Source organism: Protopterus annectens, chromosome 6.part0, assembly GCF_019279795.1.
Source record: "Protopterus annectens isolate FY-2018-M chromosome 6.part0, PAN1.0, whole genome shotgun sequence".
Taxonomy (NCBI): domain Eukaryota; kingdom Metazoa; phylum Chordata; order Ceratodontiformes; family Protopteridae; genus Protopterus; species Protopterus annectens.
In genome coordinates this window covers 1,341,124,152-1,341,145,619 of record NC_056737.1, presented here as the reverse complement: position 1 = coordinate 1,341,145,619, position 21,468 = coordinate 1,341,124,152, and positions in this window count along the sequence as shown.

Sequence of the window (21,468 nt, the reverse complement as noted above, 5' to 3'; positions counted from 1 at the left end):
AGGTATTTCCCCCTCTGGCCTGGCTCTAGGAGCAGAATCTCTTCCATCTTCCAGCATAAGATTTTCTGGTTCTGGGCCTTCTGGCCTCTGTGATAATGTCTAGGATCTATTTGCTTAACAGGGGCCCCTTGCTAGTCTTTAGAGTATTAACCATGCTGATATACAGAGTCTGCAAGTCTGGGTGCAGTATCCCCCCCACCAGAGTTAAGAGGTCTGAGAACAGGGGAAGCTGCCTGGGAGGCTGTAAGGTCAGGTTGCGCAGTAAGGGGTACCAATGTTGTCGGAACCAATCTGGAGCAATGAGGATGGAATGTGTACACAAACAGGGTGTTCCAGGGGAAGGTCAAGGCATCCACCTTCCATGCTAGGTGGTGATACTCCCAGGTACAGAATTTTTCCAGCTGATGGTTGAGATGCGAAGCAAAGATATCTACCTCCAGGGTCCCCCAAGCCTAAGTGATTTGCAGAAAGATTTTTCTCTGGAGCTGCCATTCGTGGGGGTCCAGTAAGTTTCTGCTTAAGTGGTCTGCCAGGGAGTTGATGATCCCTGGTAGGTACTGGGCTATTAGGTACAGTCCCATGGAAGAGGTTGTCAGCCAGAGGTTCATGGCTAGCCTGCACAGAGGGTAAGATTGGGTCCCTCCCTGTTTATTGATGTACCACATTAATGTGGTGTTGTCTTTTTTGATAAGGAGAACCCCTGGCCTGAGATGGGGTTTGAAGGATGTCAGAGCCTTTAGTATTGCCATCATTTCCTTCTGGTTGATGTGTAAGAGAAGGTGCTGGTCACCCCAAAGACCTTGTGTGCACCTGCCTTTTAGGTGAGCGCCCCAAGCTATGTCTGAGGAGTCAGTGGTAATGGTCTGCAAGGCGAAAGAAAGACCCTTGTTCTAGACAGAGGCCCCTGCCCACCAGAAAAACTTGGCCCTTACATAGCGTATTAGAGGTAGAGAGGTCTCTAGAGGTTGAGAGTGCTGACACCAAAGGTTCTTCATTTCCCAATGAAGTTTTCTCATGTGAAACCTGGCCAGAGGAATTAGAAGGATGCAAAATGCCATGTACCCCAAGACTTGCAGGAACTTCCTCGCAGTGAGGTGACTTCTGGAAGCAAGCTGGGTAAAATATAGAGTCCGGAAGTTCTGATTTTCTGTGGATAGGAAGGCCATTTGGGATGCTGTGTCCAGCAGTACTCCCAAGAAAATGATCTTCCTGGAGGGTGTCTGCCTTGATTTCTTCTCGTTGATGGTGTACCCTAAGGAGGTTAGGAGGGTTTTGACAAACAGGAGGTCCTTGAGGAGCTTTTCTTTGTAATCTGCCTGAATGAGGCAGTCGTCCAGATAAGGGTAAATTTGTATATTTTTCTGTCTGCAAAAGGCTATGGCCGGGGCTAAGCATTTGCTGAATACCCTGGGAGCAGTACATAAGCCAAAGGGTAGCACAGAGAACTGAAAGTGTTGCGAGTCTGCTCTGAAGTGAAGGAATTTCCTGTAGGATTCCCTTACGGGGGTGCGGAGGTAGGCATCTTTTAGATCTAGGGTAAGTAACCAGGCATTTTTTGTCAGCATAGGCAGCAGCTGCTGCAAGGTTAGCATTTTGAATTTGGGGACCACCAGGAAGGTGTTCAAAATGGATAGATCCAGGATGGGGCAACCAAGTACCCCCTTTTCTGGTAAAAATAAATAGTCTGGAATTAAAGCCTTTGCCTGTTTCATCTGAGGGGACAGGTTCTACTGCTACTTGGGATATGAGAGTTTGGATTTGTTTCAATGTTTCAAAATGCCTCTGCCCAATGATTTGGAGGCAAATCTGGGTACCCTCTTGGAATTAGGAGTTTGTTGAAGGAGAATTTGTATCCCTGAAAAAATGATCTTTAAGACCCATTGGTCCTTTGTTACAGAAAGCCAATTTTCTCTGCAGAGGGACAGCCTTCCTCCTAGTTTTTGGTGAGTGAAAAGAGGGCAGAGGGGGGAGAGGGAGTCATTGACAGTTTTTGCCATAGAGGGATGGCTTAGATCTCCTGCCTTTGGAGTAGAAGTGGTCCACTGTTTGGTTCTCTGCTGTCCCTGGGATAGGAGTCTGGGTGGTCTGTCACTGCGGGGCTTACCTTGCCCCTGTCTGTTAGGTGCAGGAAAGGACCAGTGTTTTGAGGGAAAATTCCTGCTGAACCTAGGAGGTTGTACCTGAAGGAAATCTTTTACTGTTTGCACAGATTTTGCTTTGTCTTCCATCTTTTTCAGCACCTCTTCTGCTTTTACTTCAAACAACTGGTCCTTATCCAAGGGTGCATCAACTAATTTAGATATGACATGATCAGGGAGAGGTTGTTCCTACAACCATGCATGTCTCCTAATGACAGATTCGGACACTGCTGCCCTGCTCGAGGCTTCTAGGGTGTCATATCCACAATGTAATGAGTGTTTAGCCACTTGACAAGTACAGTGCAGTAAAATCTGCTAACTCTTTCGAATTGGCACATTCAGGAAAGGTTGAAATATTTTGTTTTAGTAGTTCCAAAGTGTGTTGTTGATATTTTAACATTTAACTGACAGTTGAGTGCTCTGATAGCCAAGGTTGCAGAGATGTATACTTTTTTTTACCCCACCTGTCCACAACTCTGGAGTCCTTGTCAAAAGGAATAGGATTCTTTGCAGAACTAGCCTTAGCGCCTTTAGGTCCATGTGTAATAACCTCTGGGTCTGCAGCAGGATTTCTGTACAGGCATTTGTGAGAATCCGGTACTCAGTAATACCTGTCAGGTTTCTGGGAGCAGGTGGGAAGGCATCAGGAGTTAAACTGGATTCATGGAAGACATTATCAACCACCTCTAAGATAGGAGGGATGGCCAAGGGTCTGTGCTGGGGCAGGTCTAGAAACTCTCTCTGTCTTTTCTTAGACTGAGGGAAGTCCTGGGATTCCCAGTGGAAATGTTCCCTGAGGGTGTGAAGGATTTCCCCAAAGAAAAGATCTTCTGCTGGGGAGGCAGAAGGAATGGATTCCTCTGCATCTGAAACCTCATAAGCAGTCAGAGGTTGTAGTTCCTCTTCAAAATCTGAATAATCAGACTCCTCAAAATCCTGTAATGTCAGTATTTTAGGAGAAAGGTCTCTTTCTTTTGGAAGCTGTGGTCTGACTACCCTTGTTAAGGGTGATAACATCCTCCGTCATTTTAAGCATTTCAGCTTGGGGTGGTGAGGCAGGAGTAAAATGGTGGCTAGAGGTAGTTTTCCTAGGAGTGGCCTTGCCTCTAGGCCTAAGAGTATCCATTGGTCTGAGAGAAACGGTAGTCAGATAAGATGTCAGTTTTTGTCTAGATTCGGTAGTGCGAAAAACCTCCTCGGAAGCCGGTGCCTGGGTCGCAGCTCCGGACCCAACCAAGGCAGAGACAACCAAAGGCTCAGAAGACGAAGAAGATTTCTGCGGCATACCGAACTCTGAAAAGGTCTCAATAGAGGCCTGCGAAGGTATCGAATCGGGCATCAAGGGCTGCAAAGGTGCCTCACTGAATTCTGGAGAACTGACGACCTGCTTAGCGGTAGAGTCGTTGGAAGGCTTAGCCTTGTGTTGTCTGTCTTTATCCTTATCCTTATGTTTTTTCAGAATGTCTACAGATTGTTGGCTGATGGACGCCACTTCGGAATGTGAAGACGGAAGATGAAAATGCCTGGCTACAATAAGATATCTAAGACGAATGGTCCTCGTGTTAAAGAGGGCACAGAACTGGCAACAAGGGACGTCGTGGTCTGGGACTAAACAAGTGATGCAGTATGAGTGGAAGTTTAGGTGTGGTATTTGCTTTCCACAGGCGAGATAAATGTTAACTTTTTTGGACATCGGTTAGTGCAAGAAAAAAGAATCCCTAATGGGGTACACTTAGCTTTAGATGTTTTCAGCTGTAATTCAAACTCTGGTAGCAACCAACCAGCACACATGCAAACTGCTTCTGCTACGGGCTCCACGGCCAAGAAAGACTGGGGTAATGGGGTTGGCTGCCTTCCTTTACAGCACTGATGACATGACGTCAGGCAGCAAGCGACAGCAGCCAATGCAGAAAAACAATGACTCTGGTATTCGGGCCGGCTGAGGGCTACCACAGCAGGGATAACCCACAGGTGATGACTGCAACAGTGAAACATGAAGAACATCACTGTGATGTTGGGGAGGTTTTTTTTTGGTATGCATGAACAACCATGATTAACATGATTTGGTGGCTGTACAGAAAGATAAACCTACAAGTTGTTTGTATGACACATTTTCAAGTTCGCCTGCCGATCACAGGCATGAACCTTAAAAGGCAAAAATGCTGCCACAGACTTTTACAGGATAAGGAGTTGTAAGGGATAAGCAACACCAATAAGGAGTTATAAGACCTGAGAATGAGAAACAATTTGGTAGGAGTAATTCTGGAGTACTCATGTTCTATGTTATTTTCCTCAATCAGTTAATAAATAAGTAAATGTTGACGCCAGTTAAAACATTTTTTAATGACTACTTCGAGAAGGGTGAAATTTTGAGTGTCCTACTGTTTTTTCTGAAACATTTGGAAAGAGTAAATCTAGGAAAACAATTTACTATTTGCCCAGAGATGGTAACATAAACTTCAGATTTAAAGACATATGCATTCTTCTGAAATGTTACTGTAGTAGACTCAATCTTAGAAACTTGACTAATACAGTGATGTGAAGTGCTGTAACTGCATCAGGATTATTATCTCAATGTTATTGCCGACTGCCAGGATTATCTCAATGTTACTGTTGACTGCTTAAAACTTGTAAAATACATTCCTAGGCAAATATATGTCACTTTACAGGAAAATGAAAAGCTGACATTATACAGACATAGAGCATTATCTTTTGGAATATACTTTAAGCTAAACTGTTACTATTCCCAAATATAAAGAACTCAACAAATGCGGATCAAGTATGCAGTGTTATGGCCTCACGTGGGCATGCCACCAAGGGTACTAAGAGGAGAACTGCTTGTGGGGCTGCATCAGATACCTCTAATACTACCCAGACTACAACACTACACTGTTTGCTGTTTCAGTATTTCACAGACATACACAAAAACGTACATGAATCCCAAGATTCCACAGTCCTCTTCATCCTCCCAGTAATAGAAAATTGCAGTGTCACTCATTTATGTACGTATTTGATTATATTTTATTTTCAGAGAAATAATGTACATTACTGTTTTCTTCATTCACTGCTGCAAAGCAACTGCCACTAAACATAGAAGATTGAATTTGCCTCTACGGAACAGCTATGACAGCTATATTCTGTAAGGATCCCATAATACTTATTTTATTACTTCAGTCTCAAGACATCTCAAATACAGCTTTCTTATCTGCACAGGGTATAGTTTGCAAAATTCCAAGAAAAATAGTTATTGTGCCTTTTGATTTGGCTGGGTGTAAATATTCAAAAATCAAAACTTACCTTAAGTGAGATGGCATTAGAACAGAAATGAAAACATACGTCAAATTAGTCACATACATGGCACATAGATTAATGTAATATGCCACCAAAAAAACTACTCAAAGAGCACAATAGCTATAGGATTTCAAGATGGAGCTGCATACATGCGATTTAAACCAGAAATTACAATGTAAATGCAATATCTAATATACTACCTAAACATCTTCTGAAGTAATTTTTATTATAAAAAGCCAAACACTTCCTGAGAGCAAGCTTTATGCATGTATCCAGCTTATGGAGGCTTGTAAGTATGAAACAGTCTGCCAATTTACATTACATATTCCACTGGGGTGGTTATATGACTTCTGTTCAGGGTGAGGACTGCAGTATGCATATAGAATAATGTGGCAGGATAAATTTCAACACTGTGCTGCACTTAAATCATAGGGGTAAAAATGACTGCTTTAGATGCAGTCTGTAGCGGAGAATAAATATATAATTCCCTGAATGTTTCACTAAGAACTTTCAAAGAAAGACAACATGTGGTCACTATATTCAGGTACAAAAATAGGGTTATCCAAGCAATGACTGCCATGTTGCCTTCATACTCAGTTTCCTTTCGAGTGGATATGACTTCTGATCAGGATGAAGAATGCAAAGCATGAACATATTATAAGTAAATTATTTTATTTTTAATTCCTGCATCAGTTTTGTTTTTCAGCAAATTCACACTTAACGGCTATGAATCTTTAACTTGACCCGAGACTGCATAGGTTCATAGGTTCATACTAGGCTATCTGCCCTAGGGCATTTATAAGCCTAGCCAGAATGTGTTTGGCTTTCGCCACCCATTTTAAATTTATTTTGCTATGTCCTTTTTCGAGGTTAGTATACTGTGCCTCTGTCTAACAGTGACACAGAAGTGATACCCAGGGTAAACCTACGATCTCCCATCCACTCATCAAGATTCCTCTTGAAGAGAGTCAATGAGGGACTCTGCCTAACCTGGACTGGGATTTTATTCCAGAGTGAAGGGAGCCTCTGGGTTATGAATCTGTCCCTCCAGCATGTCCTATTTATTTCAGTGCTGAGGTTCAATTCTCTCGAGCGCGTAGCTCGATGGGATATGGATTTTCTGAGGTGCAGCATGTCCATTAATTCTGGGTTGGACATGGCTTTATACATCAGGCACAGATCGCCTCTGAACAGGCGGTATGCCACTGAGTAGAGCTGGAGTTTCTTTAACCGGGCAGCATACGGCATCTGTTTGAACCCTTTGATCCTCTTGGTGAGATACTTTTGGGGTCTTTACAGTTGCTGCAGGTATCTGGTAAGGTACATCCCAAAAGGGGCATTGTACTCAATTTTGGGCCTGATGAGGGATGAGTAAAGAGGCACGATGACCTCCCCTGATCTAGATGTGAATCCCTTCATGATTAGGTGGGCTATACAAAATGTATTTCTAACCACTTTGGCCACGTGGTTGTCAAATGAGAGATTGCTATCAACTTGGGTCCCCAGGTCCCTAATTACTTCTTCTGTACTTAATGGATTACCACCTATGTGGTAATTTGTTTTTGCCAAAGGGGATGACTATACACTTTTTGGCATTTAGCTTGAGGCCATGGTTCTGGCACCAGTTGTCTGTTTCTATGAGGCCCTTTTGGAGGATGCTTGTGTCGGCTGGAGAGTCGATTATGGCGCCCAGTTTGCAGTCATCTGCGAACTTGGTCAGCCGCAGTCCTTCCATGTTGGCCTGTACCTCCGAGAAATATATACCGAACAAGAGAGGTCCCAGGACTGAGCCTTGTGGGACACCACTTGTAACTGGTTTGGAGTCTGACATGGCTCCAGCAATTCTAACCATGTGGGTTCTGTCATTGATCCAGTTTGCAATCCATCTAGTGACATAGGGTTTATATTTAAGCTGGTGAGCTTATCTATAATGCCCGAGTGGGGTATTGTATTGAAGGCTTTTGCGAGGTCCAGGTAGGCTGTGTGGACCACCTTCCCCTCGTCAATGGCCTTGGTGACTGTTTCAAAGAAATCAACCAGGTTTAAGAGGCAGGATCTGCCCTTAACAAAGCCGAACTGGGTAGGATCCAGTGTCTGTAGGTCCCCAATATCTTTATTTATGAGGTCCATGATGATCCTTTCCATAGCTTTGCAGACCAAGCTAGTCAGGCTTATGGGGCGATAGTTTCCAAGATCTGTTGAGGCACCACCTTTATGGAGCATGACCTCAAGACTGATATATTACTTAAAAGGGTGCAGTGGGAAAGCCCACTGCACTGGCGTGTGAGATGTTTGCACCCACAACTTCATTTTGACCTACATATTCAAACATACACAATCAAATGACCTAGTCTAATTAGGATTCACTTATAAGTGAAATGATGAGACATACAACATTCAAATCATATGCATTTCTTAGAAGACAGAATTTTTTTGTCACTGGAATTATGCTTATTACCCTAAATAAGACATGCACTCAGTGACACTTATTACATGAAGATATAGATGTATAGATCTTCATACCTGAAATCATTAACTACATCCCATAGCCGACAGCCATATCAAATTTCTGTGAAATATGTTGGTGTGTTAACCTGTTTCAGAAAATAGGGTATTTACTCCTGGATACTACTAGAAGCACACACAGCCATTTCTGGTTATTTATTTTTTGCCATGATGCTCACAACATGCATATGTAAGTTGACATTTTTCTCCCTGACAAACTCATATATATATATATATATATATATATATATATATATATATATATATATGTGTGTGTGTGTGTGTGTATATAAATTTTTTAAATCATATTACTGTCGAAGTACTATGAAATAATTAAATGCAGTAACACATATTTTACTTGCTCATACCGACATACACTTCAAACTATCTTACCTGCTTGTCCTTACTCTTAACTCATGAAATGTGCTCTATGAAGACTTAAATGCCTTGCACTGCTGGAAGCAACAGAGATATAGATGTTTGTAAGCAGTGCCAAATTAAAGTCAGAGTGACCATTAAAAACTGAAACAAAATCGGCTTCCAAGCAAATGTGAAAAATGTCAAAACACAGACGGACACTAAATGTCACACTGTAATCACTTATCCAACAGTAGGTATCATCATTGCTGAGTGCTACACACAGCAAACTGAGTAACAGAGAGGTACTGAACAAATCAAAATTGGCTAGCACTAACAAACATGCAAGAGACATCAAAACTGTATACTACTAATAGCCAGGGTCACCTCTCTTTGTAAATTGTTTTAATTTTTAAACTGCTCAACAATTACCACAAACCTTTAACCAACAACTAAAAAGAATAACATTATAACACTTTTCTTGTAACCAAGAATGCACTCTTCTAAAAAGAACTCATCTGATCTTGCTCCAGCAGAGAGCATTTTCAAAAAGCAAACCTGACAGCTATAATATCATTTCATTAGATATTAGAAAGTCAAACAATTACAACCAATTCAGAGAGCAGCTTAATGGACCACCTAAAAGAAGCATGCAAATTCATCTGCTTCAATGAGCTCAGTTAAAGGACACTTCATTCTAACACTTCGGCTTTACCATGCTATTCCCACCATATCTAATATAAATAGAAACTACACCTACAATTTCTACAAAGGCTTGCTACCCACACCTTTTACAACATCCTGTCAGTTACTGTAAATACTTGTTAAACTCACTGCCAAAACAGGCAAAATTACACACAGTGTAATTAATATTCTACCAACTCTATGTAACTGCACAATGTAAATGAACTTAAGCTACTGTCTGTAACAGCAATTCTTTGTTCAATTCTAATGAACTTAACTGTTAAAGTGCATCACTGGCACAGGTCATAATTGAAGACTTCAGACCAACTCACCTACCCAGTTAAATGCAGACAAATTAAGAATAAAACATTTTATTTTGTTGTGATTTAAGGCCTCAAATCATTGTCCAGTTATGCTTAAAACTGTAACTGCATTTTTTATGAGGCATACAAATGTTACTTTGTTTTTCAATTTAAATTCAGGATGAGCTGGTCCTTTGTCTTTGAAGCCAAGAACACAAATTAAGGGTGTTTTATTGGCAGCTGTACAACACTGCAACAAACCATTTTGGGGAGACAGTAACTCAGTGTGCGTGTATGCATGTGCACATGTATACACGCAAACACACACATTAGACAGTCTTCTTGAAAATAGTTAAGTGATACCATACCTCTCAAACTCTTAGAGTAAGAAATCTGGACAAAGCCATAAAAAAAGTGGGACACAGGCCCCAAAAATAGGGACATTTTTTCAAACATTGCTCTTACAAACTTAGAAAGTTAATAAAATAACAGTTTGCATTAGCATGAAATTTCCGAAGGGTATGAATTCTGAAACTCAAATGTCTGTCATTATTTTCTAACTTCAATCTTTAATAATTTGCTAATTTGCCAGATATCCAAAATGTTATGAAAAAGAGACCAAAAATATAAGGCAAAAATCTAGACACTCTGCAAAAAATATGTACAGTTGAAAGGTATGAGTGATATAGCTGTCACGACTACCTGTCAATTAAAAATCTGGGAATACATACAAAGCTAATTAAAAATGTAATTTAGGAAGACTGCCCAGAGGTGCAATGGTCATAAGTACACTCTCAAACCTGTTCCTTGTAATAAAAGTTACTAGACAAGGTGGAGAGAATGTGCATATGTAAGGCAAAATAATGGCATAAGTATGGAAGGTTACATTTTGAAATATTGCACACCAAAACAAAATGAAAATAATTTTGTAAGTGTATGGTGAGATCATTAAGATTTATTTTACCTATCACTCCTTTGTTGAATGGGTTAGTCCCACAAGACTAGTGGCCTCTCGTCAGGGTAGACCCAAGATGGTACTATAGCATAACAGCAGAAATCTGTCCAGGCCACTAGGAAACTTCCTCTAATGTCTTCAACATGTGCCATGCATTCTTTTTCATCCAGATGAGCTACCACCAACTCAAGCAGATGGTATCCCAGTTTAACATCTCATCCAAGAGATGGGCCACTCAGGTGTTCAGCACCTCCCACCCCCATGCTGTACTGCAATGTCAATAGTTCGAATAATAACCCAGTCAAATGAAGTGGGAATAGAATGCCCAACCATCTCATCTTCCAGCACCAAAGGTGATTCTGTTGCCTGAAGAGCCGGTGACATGACATGTACATGCCTACCCCTATTTGCATTCACTCTCTCTCTCTCTCTCTCTCTCAATAATTCTGTCTACCCAGAAACTAACTAGGCTGATGGCAGTTCACGGCTCAAAATGTGGCTTACAGAATTAAATAATCCATTGCAAGAGTCATGCAAACCAAACAAAAATATTTATTTTTTTAAACACCTTTATTGCATCATCATTTGTGACATAGGCAAATTCACACCTACATAAAAGTAATCAAACTGTATCTACAAGTTTATGTTTACACACATTGCAAACAAAACAAATATTGAGGATGATGATGATGCAACAAGCTGGGCCCCATCTTCCAGCAAATATAAGTTCTGCTTCCCAGGAGTTAAAGGGAAGATGGAAGGGCATTACCAACTACTATTGTAGAAATAAAACAAACTGATGAGAGATAAAAGGTGAATAAGCTGTTTAACACAAAGAAACAAAAACATATCAAAGTACAGAAGTGCTTGATTCATATGTAGGTAACACTGCCTGAAACAGGGAAAGTGAAAAATAACACACACAGGCATTAAAAGCAAGTATGGAAATGAAACACACTGCTCGTGTGCAGGGATCAAACATACTTCACTGGGGCAAGTTGCAGAATTCAAAGCTTTTGATTCAGCTAGCTGATGCAAGCTGGAAAATTCAGAGCTTTTTTTCAGGCGGCGTACTTCTCAGGATGGTGCAAGCTGATTTACTACTGATAATGTGTTTCCGTTTGCATTCTTTTTGTCAATAAGCTATAGAGCTCGCTCACATATAAACCTGAAGCAACTTTTGTAATCTGTTGACTTACACCTCTGCAGGATGCTCCAATGTTTTAAACCTGATGTGCACAGTCCCCAGCAATCCAGCACCCTAAAACCTCCAACTGCTTGTTTCTTTGTTACTATTACTACTAAGTAAAAAGTACAGCACACACTTCTTTATGTAATTTTGATGTTATGCAAACTCAAGCTTGCTGCAGTCTTTTTCTGGACAATCTGCTCAGCTACCTTTACATTGCAAATATGTTTACTTCTGTTCTCTCTTCCTAGAGAAGGTGCATAAAAGTACAATTCTGGCAGTATAACCATGACAACTGCTGATGTTCATGGATGGTTGCTGTTGGAGTATTATTATTATTCGTCTATGGGAATCAGCTAAAGGAAGTTCACAGTTTTGAGAGTATAATCACCATTAATGTAGAACAGATGTTTCAGTACGGTCACTGTTACAGTAGAATTCCTTATTCATTGGAATCAGCTGCAGGAGGCCATCTAGTTTGACCTCTCAAGTTTTTGGCCATCCCCCTGTTTTTTTTTTCTTGCTGGGTAGCCAATAGTGTGCCCTTTCATGGGGCCAAAAAAGCACTAGCTTGTGAAGCCACAGGGGACCCAAAAGGTAGTTATTCGATTTTCGTAGAGGTCCTTTTTCTACGGAGGGATGCCTGAAACATTACTCAGAGTGGGGTCACACTATGTTCATGATACATATCTTGCCTACTACCACCTTCTAACCTCTTGAGGTACAGGATGCAGGACTTTCTGGAAATAAACTAGGAGGTGTGTGCAAGTCTATGTTGCAACAGTGATCCTATATGAACATCTACGCCTACTGTGTGAATACTCGCACACCTGCAGTATGTTCATCAAAGGAGTGACTGCTGCAGTACAATTCCTTATCTACGGGAAGAGTACTACAGTAGATACTGCTTCCGTGGGAAGAAGATTGCAGTGTGCTCTACGGGCAGTGGTGTTAAGGCCTGTCCTCCTCCACTGAAGGACCAGGCTGAAATACTTAAGAGGCATGCACTTCTCTCTGTGTGAATATCTCACTAATACTGTGCCAACTATAATTAGTAGAGCATATAAAATATTGCATGATAACTATAAGAATCAATCAAAGGAGGTTAGAAAGGACAGGAAAGAGACACAAAAAAAACAATGGGAGGCTGTGTGTACATCTCTGAAATATGTAACAATCTAGATTATTTAGATTTCTCCCAGGAAATGTTTACACAAGTATTTTTATACACCAAGTAGGCTCCAAAGAATTTTTCCTTAGGCAGACAGCAAATGTTGGAGGTGTGAAGGGGAAGAAAGAGGTAAACTGGGAACATATTTTCTGGGAGTGCGGTGAGTTAGTGGACTTTAAGGATTCCCTGCGGGATGCACTGTCAGAGATGCTGGGTGGGCAGGGCAGACTGGTCTGACGAGGAAGCTGATTTTTCTGAGCTATGATACAGAATCAGAATTGCCTAGACATGGTAAGGCCTTGCTGTGACTAACAATGGTGGCTGTGAAAAAGCAATTACTAGAAAATGGAAAACACAATCTACACCAACTATACTGGAATTAGTGAGTACAGTAACAAGAGACAAAACAATTGGAATTGAGATCTTTAGAAAGGGCTAGGAGCAATCTACATAAAAATGGGAATTGTGGGAACACTACATACAAGGGAGAAATGAGATTTAAAAGTCAGCAGGACTTAAATGAGCTATGCAATGTCTGAGTGAGAAAAAGTGGGCAGATTATAAGTGATGTATAATGTTTCCAACTGGGAGTGTGTCAGTATGGTTTGTGATGTAAAATGATTGCAACTAGGATTGTGTCGGTGTGGTTTGTTTTCATTTATATAAATGTAGGATTGCCTATACAGTAAGTGATGATTTAATAAAGATGTTTCTTTTATTGCTTAGATTATATGATATATAGTTGTATATGTGAAGTATAATGTTTGCTACTATAGTTTGATTACTTTTACATGAATGCAAATTTGCCTATGTCACAAGTGATAATTCAATAAAGGGGTCTGAAAAAACAATTAGTTTGATAGCTAACTCGGTAAAAAGGGCATGGAAGAGTATTCCTACACTCTCATAGGATATCTTTTTGCGAACGGCTTTTGAAGTCAAGCTTTTCAATAAAGTTGTGAAAATCACAGACACAATTACAGTACTCTCAATGTTTGGCAAGAATGCTGTCTAAATCTGACTTTTCCCTTTTATTTACCATTGTGCCACCATAGATTAAGCCTAATTAAACAGCTTTACACCTCTAACATTTGCTGTCTACCTGAGGAAAAATTCTCTGGACTATACTTGGGGTATACAACAAAATATCTATGTAAATATTTCCAAGCAAAAATCTTAAATCTTCTAGATTTTGTTGCATATCTAGGTAACATACATACATCCTCTCATTGTTTCTTTGTGAATTGCTTAACCAATCTCTCTTCCCAATCCTTTCTAACCTCCTTTGATTGATTATTATAGAGACTATGCAATATTTTATATGCTCTACTAATTATTCCTTTTTTAATGGCAGCTTCTGTTTTAGATTCCATTAAAAACTCTACCAGTGCTGGTCTTTTGTTTAGGACCCCCCTATTTCTTTCTCTTCGCCAACACTCTGGTATCAATCCTTGATAAGGAAGGCAATCTCTAACCTGTAGTCCAAATAAATTCTTGACCTTTTCCCATTCAATTACCTTTTCCCTGTTTAGTTATTTGCTCCCAATACCTTGGTTCCTTTGCCAGTTTTCTCCAATAAATTCTAGCCCCATATTACCTATTGTCTATATCCCTAATTGAAGTCAACCCTATTGGCAGAATCTCCTTTCTCCATTCCTGTGTTGGCTTAGTTCTTAGAATACTTTCTGCTACTTTATGCATATATCCTATATGACTGTTATTCTACAAAAGCCTGCATCCAAAATACCACTCTCTCTCTGTCTCTTGAGCTTCCCCCACTTTCAACATCATCCCTTTCCACTTTGAATTATAGTTTTTTGCTTGTGCTACATATAGCAGCCTTAACTGTGTAACTCTAAAACACCCATTCTAATTGGGTAATCCCAAGCTGTCCTGTTCTACTGGAAGAATTGGCTTATCCCACTTGAATCTTGCTGTCTTCCACTCCCAGATAATGTCTTTCAGCTCTTTACAGCTATCCACAACCTCTAGTTGATAAAAATATGCATGACCTGTGTATAAGACTAACGGACTAAAACATATTGATTGCTTGTATCTTGCTATCCATATCAATATAACAATGCTTCCATTTTCTCAGTTTCGGTATTATTTTTTAGTCTCTTCCCACATATCCTTAGCTACCACACCAAAATCATTTTAATCCATACTCCTAAATATTTAATCTCATCATGTCCCATAAATACGGATATTGTTGAATCAATTTGTGTGGGTACATAATTCACTGCTATTGCCTTTGTTTTAGCTTCATTAATATTACATCCCGAAAAGATCTGAAACTGTCTCAAAATGTTCAACATTGATATGTCTCTCTCTGGTTTTGTCATGTATAAAATATCATCTGCAAACAGAGACAGCTTTTCTTGACTACCTTACCCATTACAACCTTGAATTTCTGAGTCCCTTATTTGCAAATAACAAAAGAGAAAGAGGACACCCCTGCCCGGTTCCTCTGCTTAAGCAGAAATTATCGGAGAGGACCCCACCCACTAATTTTTGCCTCTGATCCCTCACATATCCTCCTAATCAACCTTATAATTTTTTTCAGGAAATCCAAATGCTTCCATTGTCCTGCACATAGTTACAACTTACTCTGTCAAATGCTTTCTCTGCATCAAGACACACCAACAATGGTATTTTCTTACATTAGTCTTCTCTCTGGATCATCAGTGTTCTGTTAATGTAGTCAAATGTTTGCCTCTCCTCCACAAAACCACACTGATCCATATCGATGATTTTTGGCATTACTTTTGTCATTCTTTTAGCCATTATAGAGATGAACACTTTATAATCATAGTTTAGTATTGAAATGGGCCTCTATGAAGCTGGGTCTAATGATCTTTATTCTCTCTGTATTACAGCTACCACTGCTTTCTTCTAAAATGTTGGTACTTCTCCTAACTGTTAGTAATTGAGCCTCATCTACCTCTAACCTTGGCATATTTAATTCTTCCATAAATATTTCCATTTGTACCTTTTCTTGATTTCCATATTTCTCTGCTTTATACAGACCATCACAGAATTTCCTAAATATTTCTAATACCGCTACAGAATCTGTTACCTTCCTTGTTATAGGCTCCTTAAGCTAGGCGATAGCCCTTTTTACTTTCTGTTGCCTGAGTTGTGCTAAAAGCTTTTGTGCTCTACTATCAAAAAACAGCTGCTTAACAGCAATCTCTCTAAACTTGTGCATATTACAGAGGTAATCCCTTATTTTCTGCTTAACATTCTGCCTAGTTTTAAACTCCACTTCAATTTTATCCCACTCCCTAGCTATATTTTCAGAAGAAATTTCTATCTTCTCTAATAGCTCCTGAATAATCTAAACTGCCCATTCCTTAAATTCCTCTATTTTCAATGGATAGGTGGGAAAGCGCCAGTGTCTCATTTTTATTTCAGTACCCTGTGTTTTATTTTAATTATTAGCACATGATCTGAAATAGTTATTGGGTGCATATTAAAGACCTTCAATTAAATGCACATGTTTCTGTGAAATGTAAATTCTGTCTAACCTAGCCCAGTTTTTGTATCTAGGGGAATAATATGTAAATTCACTCCAAACTGTTGTTACTGAATTCACATCTTCTATGCTGAATATTTTCATAGGTTTCTTCAAAAATCTACACTCCTTTGTTGTACTTTCCCTTCTGGGCCCCCCAGACACATCTCCACGGCTGCAAATGACATTCCAGTTCCCACCTATAAGTAATATTCCTTGCGGAAAAACAATTATTTCTCCCTGAATTTTCTTAAGCTCCATTATAGCAGTTTTAAGTGGAATATAAATACATACCAGTGTAATCCTCCTTCCTTGCCAGTAGCCCCTTAGTATTACAAATCTGCCATTATCTTTTTTATCTTCTTCTATCAATATTGGAGCTCCTCTTGCAATTAATATAAGTACTTTTCTTTTCCTTTGCCCCAGGTATTCCACTGAATAACCATTCGAAAAACCTTTCTTTATCAAATTCACATGTTCGGTTCTTTCCAAGAGTGCCTCCTGTAACATAACTATTTGCATTCTACATGTTTTAACGTAGTTCACTACCCGTTAGACCATTTAGATTTAAACACATTGCAGAAAGCATCATTTTCTTATGCAGTTACTGTTCCCAACTTTTATGTACAACTGTTTTTTGTTGAATGTGTAGTATCAGCTTTTATGTCACATGCCCGCAATTTTTGACAGGTTGAACTTTTATACAGTTGTTTCTTGCCGTATCCATTTGAGCCTATGTCACATCTTACAAAACATTGTTTTATTGAAAGCCCTCAAAAAAAAACTCCACCCCCCAATACCCCCTAAAACCTATAAACTTAATACTAGCACACACAAATATGTACATCTTCAAATGCTGACGTTTTACCCCCCTAATAGGAACAAAAGTCCCAGACTTACAGCCACACTTAGACTTGAGTTAACCTAAAATAAAGGTTAAACATGCTAAGATGCATGATGCAGCCTGTGCTTCTAAGTGCTAATTGAGAAGTATTTTCTTTATAGCTCTCCCACTTAGAAACACCCTGAATGCTTTCAGAGAACATTATGTCCCAGCTAATTTCTCTTCTCAGTTTTTTTCTTTTCTTTCAATCATCCTCCAACAGTCTTGTAGCCAGTTTTTCTCTTTATCAGATTGTCTCCATGGAGACAGGAGAACCAGGCAGCCAGTTTCTCTATCAGATTATCTCCATGGAGACACGAGAACCAGGCAGCCAAGTTTATCAGATTGTTTCCATGGAAATGAAGACCAGCTGCAGAACTGCTACTGAGCATACATGCATTTGCTAGAAAAAAGGCCCCATAATATTCATTATTTTTCATTTATTTGCTTATACTTAAAACTTGCTACTAAATCAAAGATCCTTAAATTCAATCATTTCCCCATGCAAGAATGAGAGAAAGCATATTAATTTTCCATTTGTCATGCTCTTTTAACCAGGTTTTTTTTCTAACTGCATTGCCTACATTTCTTAAAACTGAACAAGAAGAGATAGAAGGGAGAAAGAAAAAAAGCAGCAACTGTTTACAACCTCCATTACACTTAAAAAAAATAACTGAGAAAACGTTACTTTATAACATACAAAGAAAATCATGCACCACAAAAATAGTGCTAGTAAGAAAAAATATCTTTACTTACAGTTAACTTTCTCCCTCCTCTTCCCCCTCCAAAGCATTTTTTGAATATTAATGACATTAAGTACAGCATATGCTTTAGAGATTCCACAAGTCCAACAAATTCTGAAAATGTCCAATATTTCCAGATTTTCTTTTTCTGTCACATTTCACACAGATATCGCAATGTAATCCCACATTAAGTTACTGGTTTATTACTGTTCCGCTTCATCTCCCAAATCCTGTCACTTGCTTCATTTCCAACATACTCTCAATTTTTCTAGTCCGCTCTTGTGCTCCCTTTCCTTCAATCCAACATTTTTGTTGAAACACTGGAAAAGCTTTTATAGGTAGTCTCTCTCTCTCTGTGTTTATTACCAGAAGAACAAGAAGCAGAATTTCTTTGCTTCACAGCTCACTTTTTGTTGGACAAACTTTTGTATTTCCTCCATAGGATCTAATTCATCAAAAAGTGATTTTATTCCTACAGGGAAGAATACTTGGAAGACAGCTGGGTGCAGCAGCTTGAATCTCATGCCTGTGTATTGAATTCCCTGAATAGTGGAATAAATTTGCTTCTCTTCTGCCTGGTGTACAATGAGTAATCATTATCCACAAACACTCTGCTGTTTCCCACTTTTAATACTTTGCCCTTCTGCCACAGTTTTATCAAAATCAACTCCTACTTCTGCTGGTAGGATTGCATCTTTACTATTAAAAGTCTAGGTTGCTTTCTCATAGCCAGGTTTGGAGCATACACATGATGTGCCCTTTCAACCTAAAATTCCTGCTGTGGCATACCAGTCCAGTTGCTTATTTGTGTTTTCATAAAATTAATGCAGTCTGTTCCTTCCAGCATCTCTGGTATAGCTAAAAATCTCAGGTTTTCTCCATGTGCTCTGTCCTCTAACTATTATTTTTTTAAACATCTCTTCCTGAGTAGTCTCATATTCAGCCAGCCTTTTCTCATTTCAACCTCTGATTTTTGCAGCTGTATTGCCTCATCTGAATATTTGCTTAAAACTTCTTCCATTTTTTCAGCCTTTTATTGTTTGTGTTGATACACTTCATCAGTGTTTCATTTATTTTAAACAGGTATGTGTGCAGGTATGTGTGCAGATGTCTTATACCTTCCTGCAGGTTGCTGGAATTCATGTCTGGATGTTGTACTGCTTTTTGCTGAACAGCTGCAGAACTTTCCCCAGTCAGTGTTTCTTCCTCACTTTTTCTAGCTGATTTTTTCCAGGTCCTCTGTATTACTTTTTTCCTGGCATCCAGGCAGCATACTTCCTAGCCAATTACTGTAATTTACCCATAAACACAAGTCTACTAGCCTCCTCTGCTAAGTTTCTGTTCTCACACTGGGAGAGGCAGAATTAAGCTGTTACTCAATGTGCAGCCATCTTGGAAGCCCCAAGTGACTTCAGTAATAAGCAAAATCACCTTACAGGTTCCTGGTAGTCAAACTATCCTGAAAAATAAATAAGGATAGGAGAAGAGCCATCAATTCCTTTGTACAAATATGCACAGTGATTACAGACTGGTTCAAAGTAGCTTCTACTTAGAGTTGGCTACTATGGGCCCCAGGATTTGTTTGAACTATTTTAAGTCAGGGTTCAGCTGCTCTCTGGGACTAAGAGGGTCATCCCCTGGATCTCCTGTACCTAGCAAGACCAACTTGAAATTCTTAAGTGATGGCACAAATACCGGGCAAAATCTTGTTTAAGGGTGCTTATCTGTCTTCCACAAATTTTACAGGTACAGCTAATGAATACTCTGGCATGGGACCTCCCAGGACAGAAACAAATATGACGCCCTGTGTTTTGAGAAACATTGAAGCAGACAATACCTTCTACAGACCAAGGTTGTTAAAGAAATGGGAAAGTTGCATAACCCTGTCCTACGGGAAGAAAAAGTTTGCTTTATTGTGTGTTCAAAAGGGCACACATGAAAAGCTAGGTACCTCAATATGAAGCCTGATTACAGTATATTTAGAAAAAAACCCACAGAGGACAACAGACAGTGTATGTTACTGCTCCTTTTAAAACCTCCCTAGAGACTGCCTGGCAATACTGGTTGTCTAAATAAGGGCAGATGTAGATGTCCTGGGTCCTGAGATAGCCATATAGTAGTGTTAAGCATCTCAAACAGTCTGAGCAACAGAACAAAAGGCAAGCATGTGAACTTACAGCACTGGAACTCTACTGTGAAACTCAGGAACTGCCCATGTTTCTTGTGCATGTGTGTACACGTATGCCTCCCTTAAGTCTGCACTCACTAGAACAGCCCAAGGGTATAGCAGTGGGAGTAATGCCTGAAAAGCTAGTATCTTCAGTATTCCAGCTCTTGAGTATCTGTTCAGCCTGAAGAATTTCAGCACAGGCTTTCAAGAACGATCTATGTTCTACACAAGAAGCCTGCATTACAACTGCTTTACCTATTCCACCAGGGGAATTACCTCCACAGTTCCTATCTGATGAAGATAAGCTACAACAAGATGTCTTTGCTCCTGCTGAATTGGGGGGATTGAAGAAGGGGGCCCTAATGTGTCACCTTAGTAATGCATGTTAACCCTAACCTTGCTGCTACTTCTAAGCATACACCTTAAGTTAGAAAACCCTTTCCGCAAAGTACAGTTGTGTACACTTACCATAAATGTAGATGTTCGAGTGTATTCACTGTTGCAGTCATTACATTTGGGTAATCTGCTGGCAGATTGCCCTCAGTCAGCCTGATTAACAAAGTCTTGGGTCCTGCGTCAGTTGTTGTTCCTTCTTCCGTGACGTCAGGTCGTCAGGGGTATAAAACATGCAGCAGACGCCATTGCATTAGTTTTTCTTGCCTCAGATGTCAGGTGCCCCCCAAATGGGGAGCAAATAAAATTAAAAACACAAAAAATATACCTCCAACCAAAAGCAAATACACCAAAAGGGCTTTTAAGCATAGAGAGAGAAAGTAGAGATATAGCCAGAGAAAAATAGGGGGCTGGAGGGAGGGTAAAGTACAGTTTTGTACCTACCATAAATGTAGATGTTCGAGTGCTAATACAGCTGCAGTCATAACAGATGGGTTCTCCAATTCCAAAGTCTACTTCTTCCCTGACGCTCAGGGGTATAAAGGAACCAGCCAACGCCATTTTCTTCAGTTTTTCTTGCCCCAGATGTCAGGTGCCCCCAGAAGGAAGGCAATAATAAAATTGTGTGATAATGCAGTGCTATATAATCAAAATACAGTAGTTGCAAGCAAATACATCATAAATGAAAACCCCAATCAGGTTGTATGAGGATGTGTTAGCCTATATGCCTGTCCCAAGAGGGGAAGGAGGGAGGGATGACTGCTGAGTTAGTATTAGCACTCAACATCTACATTTATGGTAGGTACAAAACTGTACTATGTTCATCACAGCTGCAGTCATAACAGATGGGTAGAATCCCAAAGCTAAGCCTGCTCTAGATCTGGAGTATAATGGTAGGTTGTAGTGCTTGGAGAAGGTATGCACAGAACTCCAAGTGGCTGCTTCCAAAATATCTTGGTAGGAACTCCTCTGAGGAAGGCTGCAGAGGTGGCTGTGGCCCTGGTGGAATGAGTTCTAATGCCTGTAGGAACAGTTTTGGCTATCCATTTTGAGATTGTCTGTTTAAGAGCTGTTCTGATTTTCTGAAAGGCTTTGTTCTGTCCAAATAATAACGCAGCTGTCTGTGGATGTCCAAGGAATGTAGTAATCTCTCCCCTTTGTTTTGAGGAT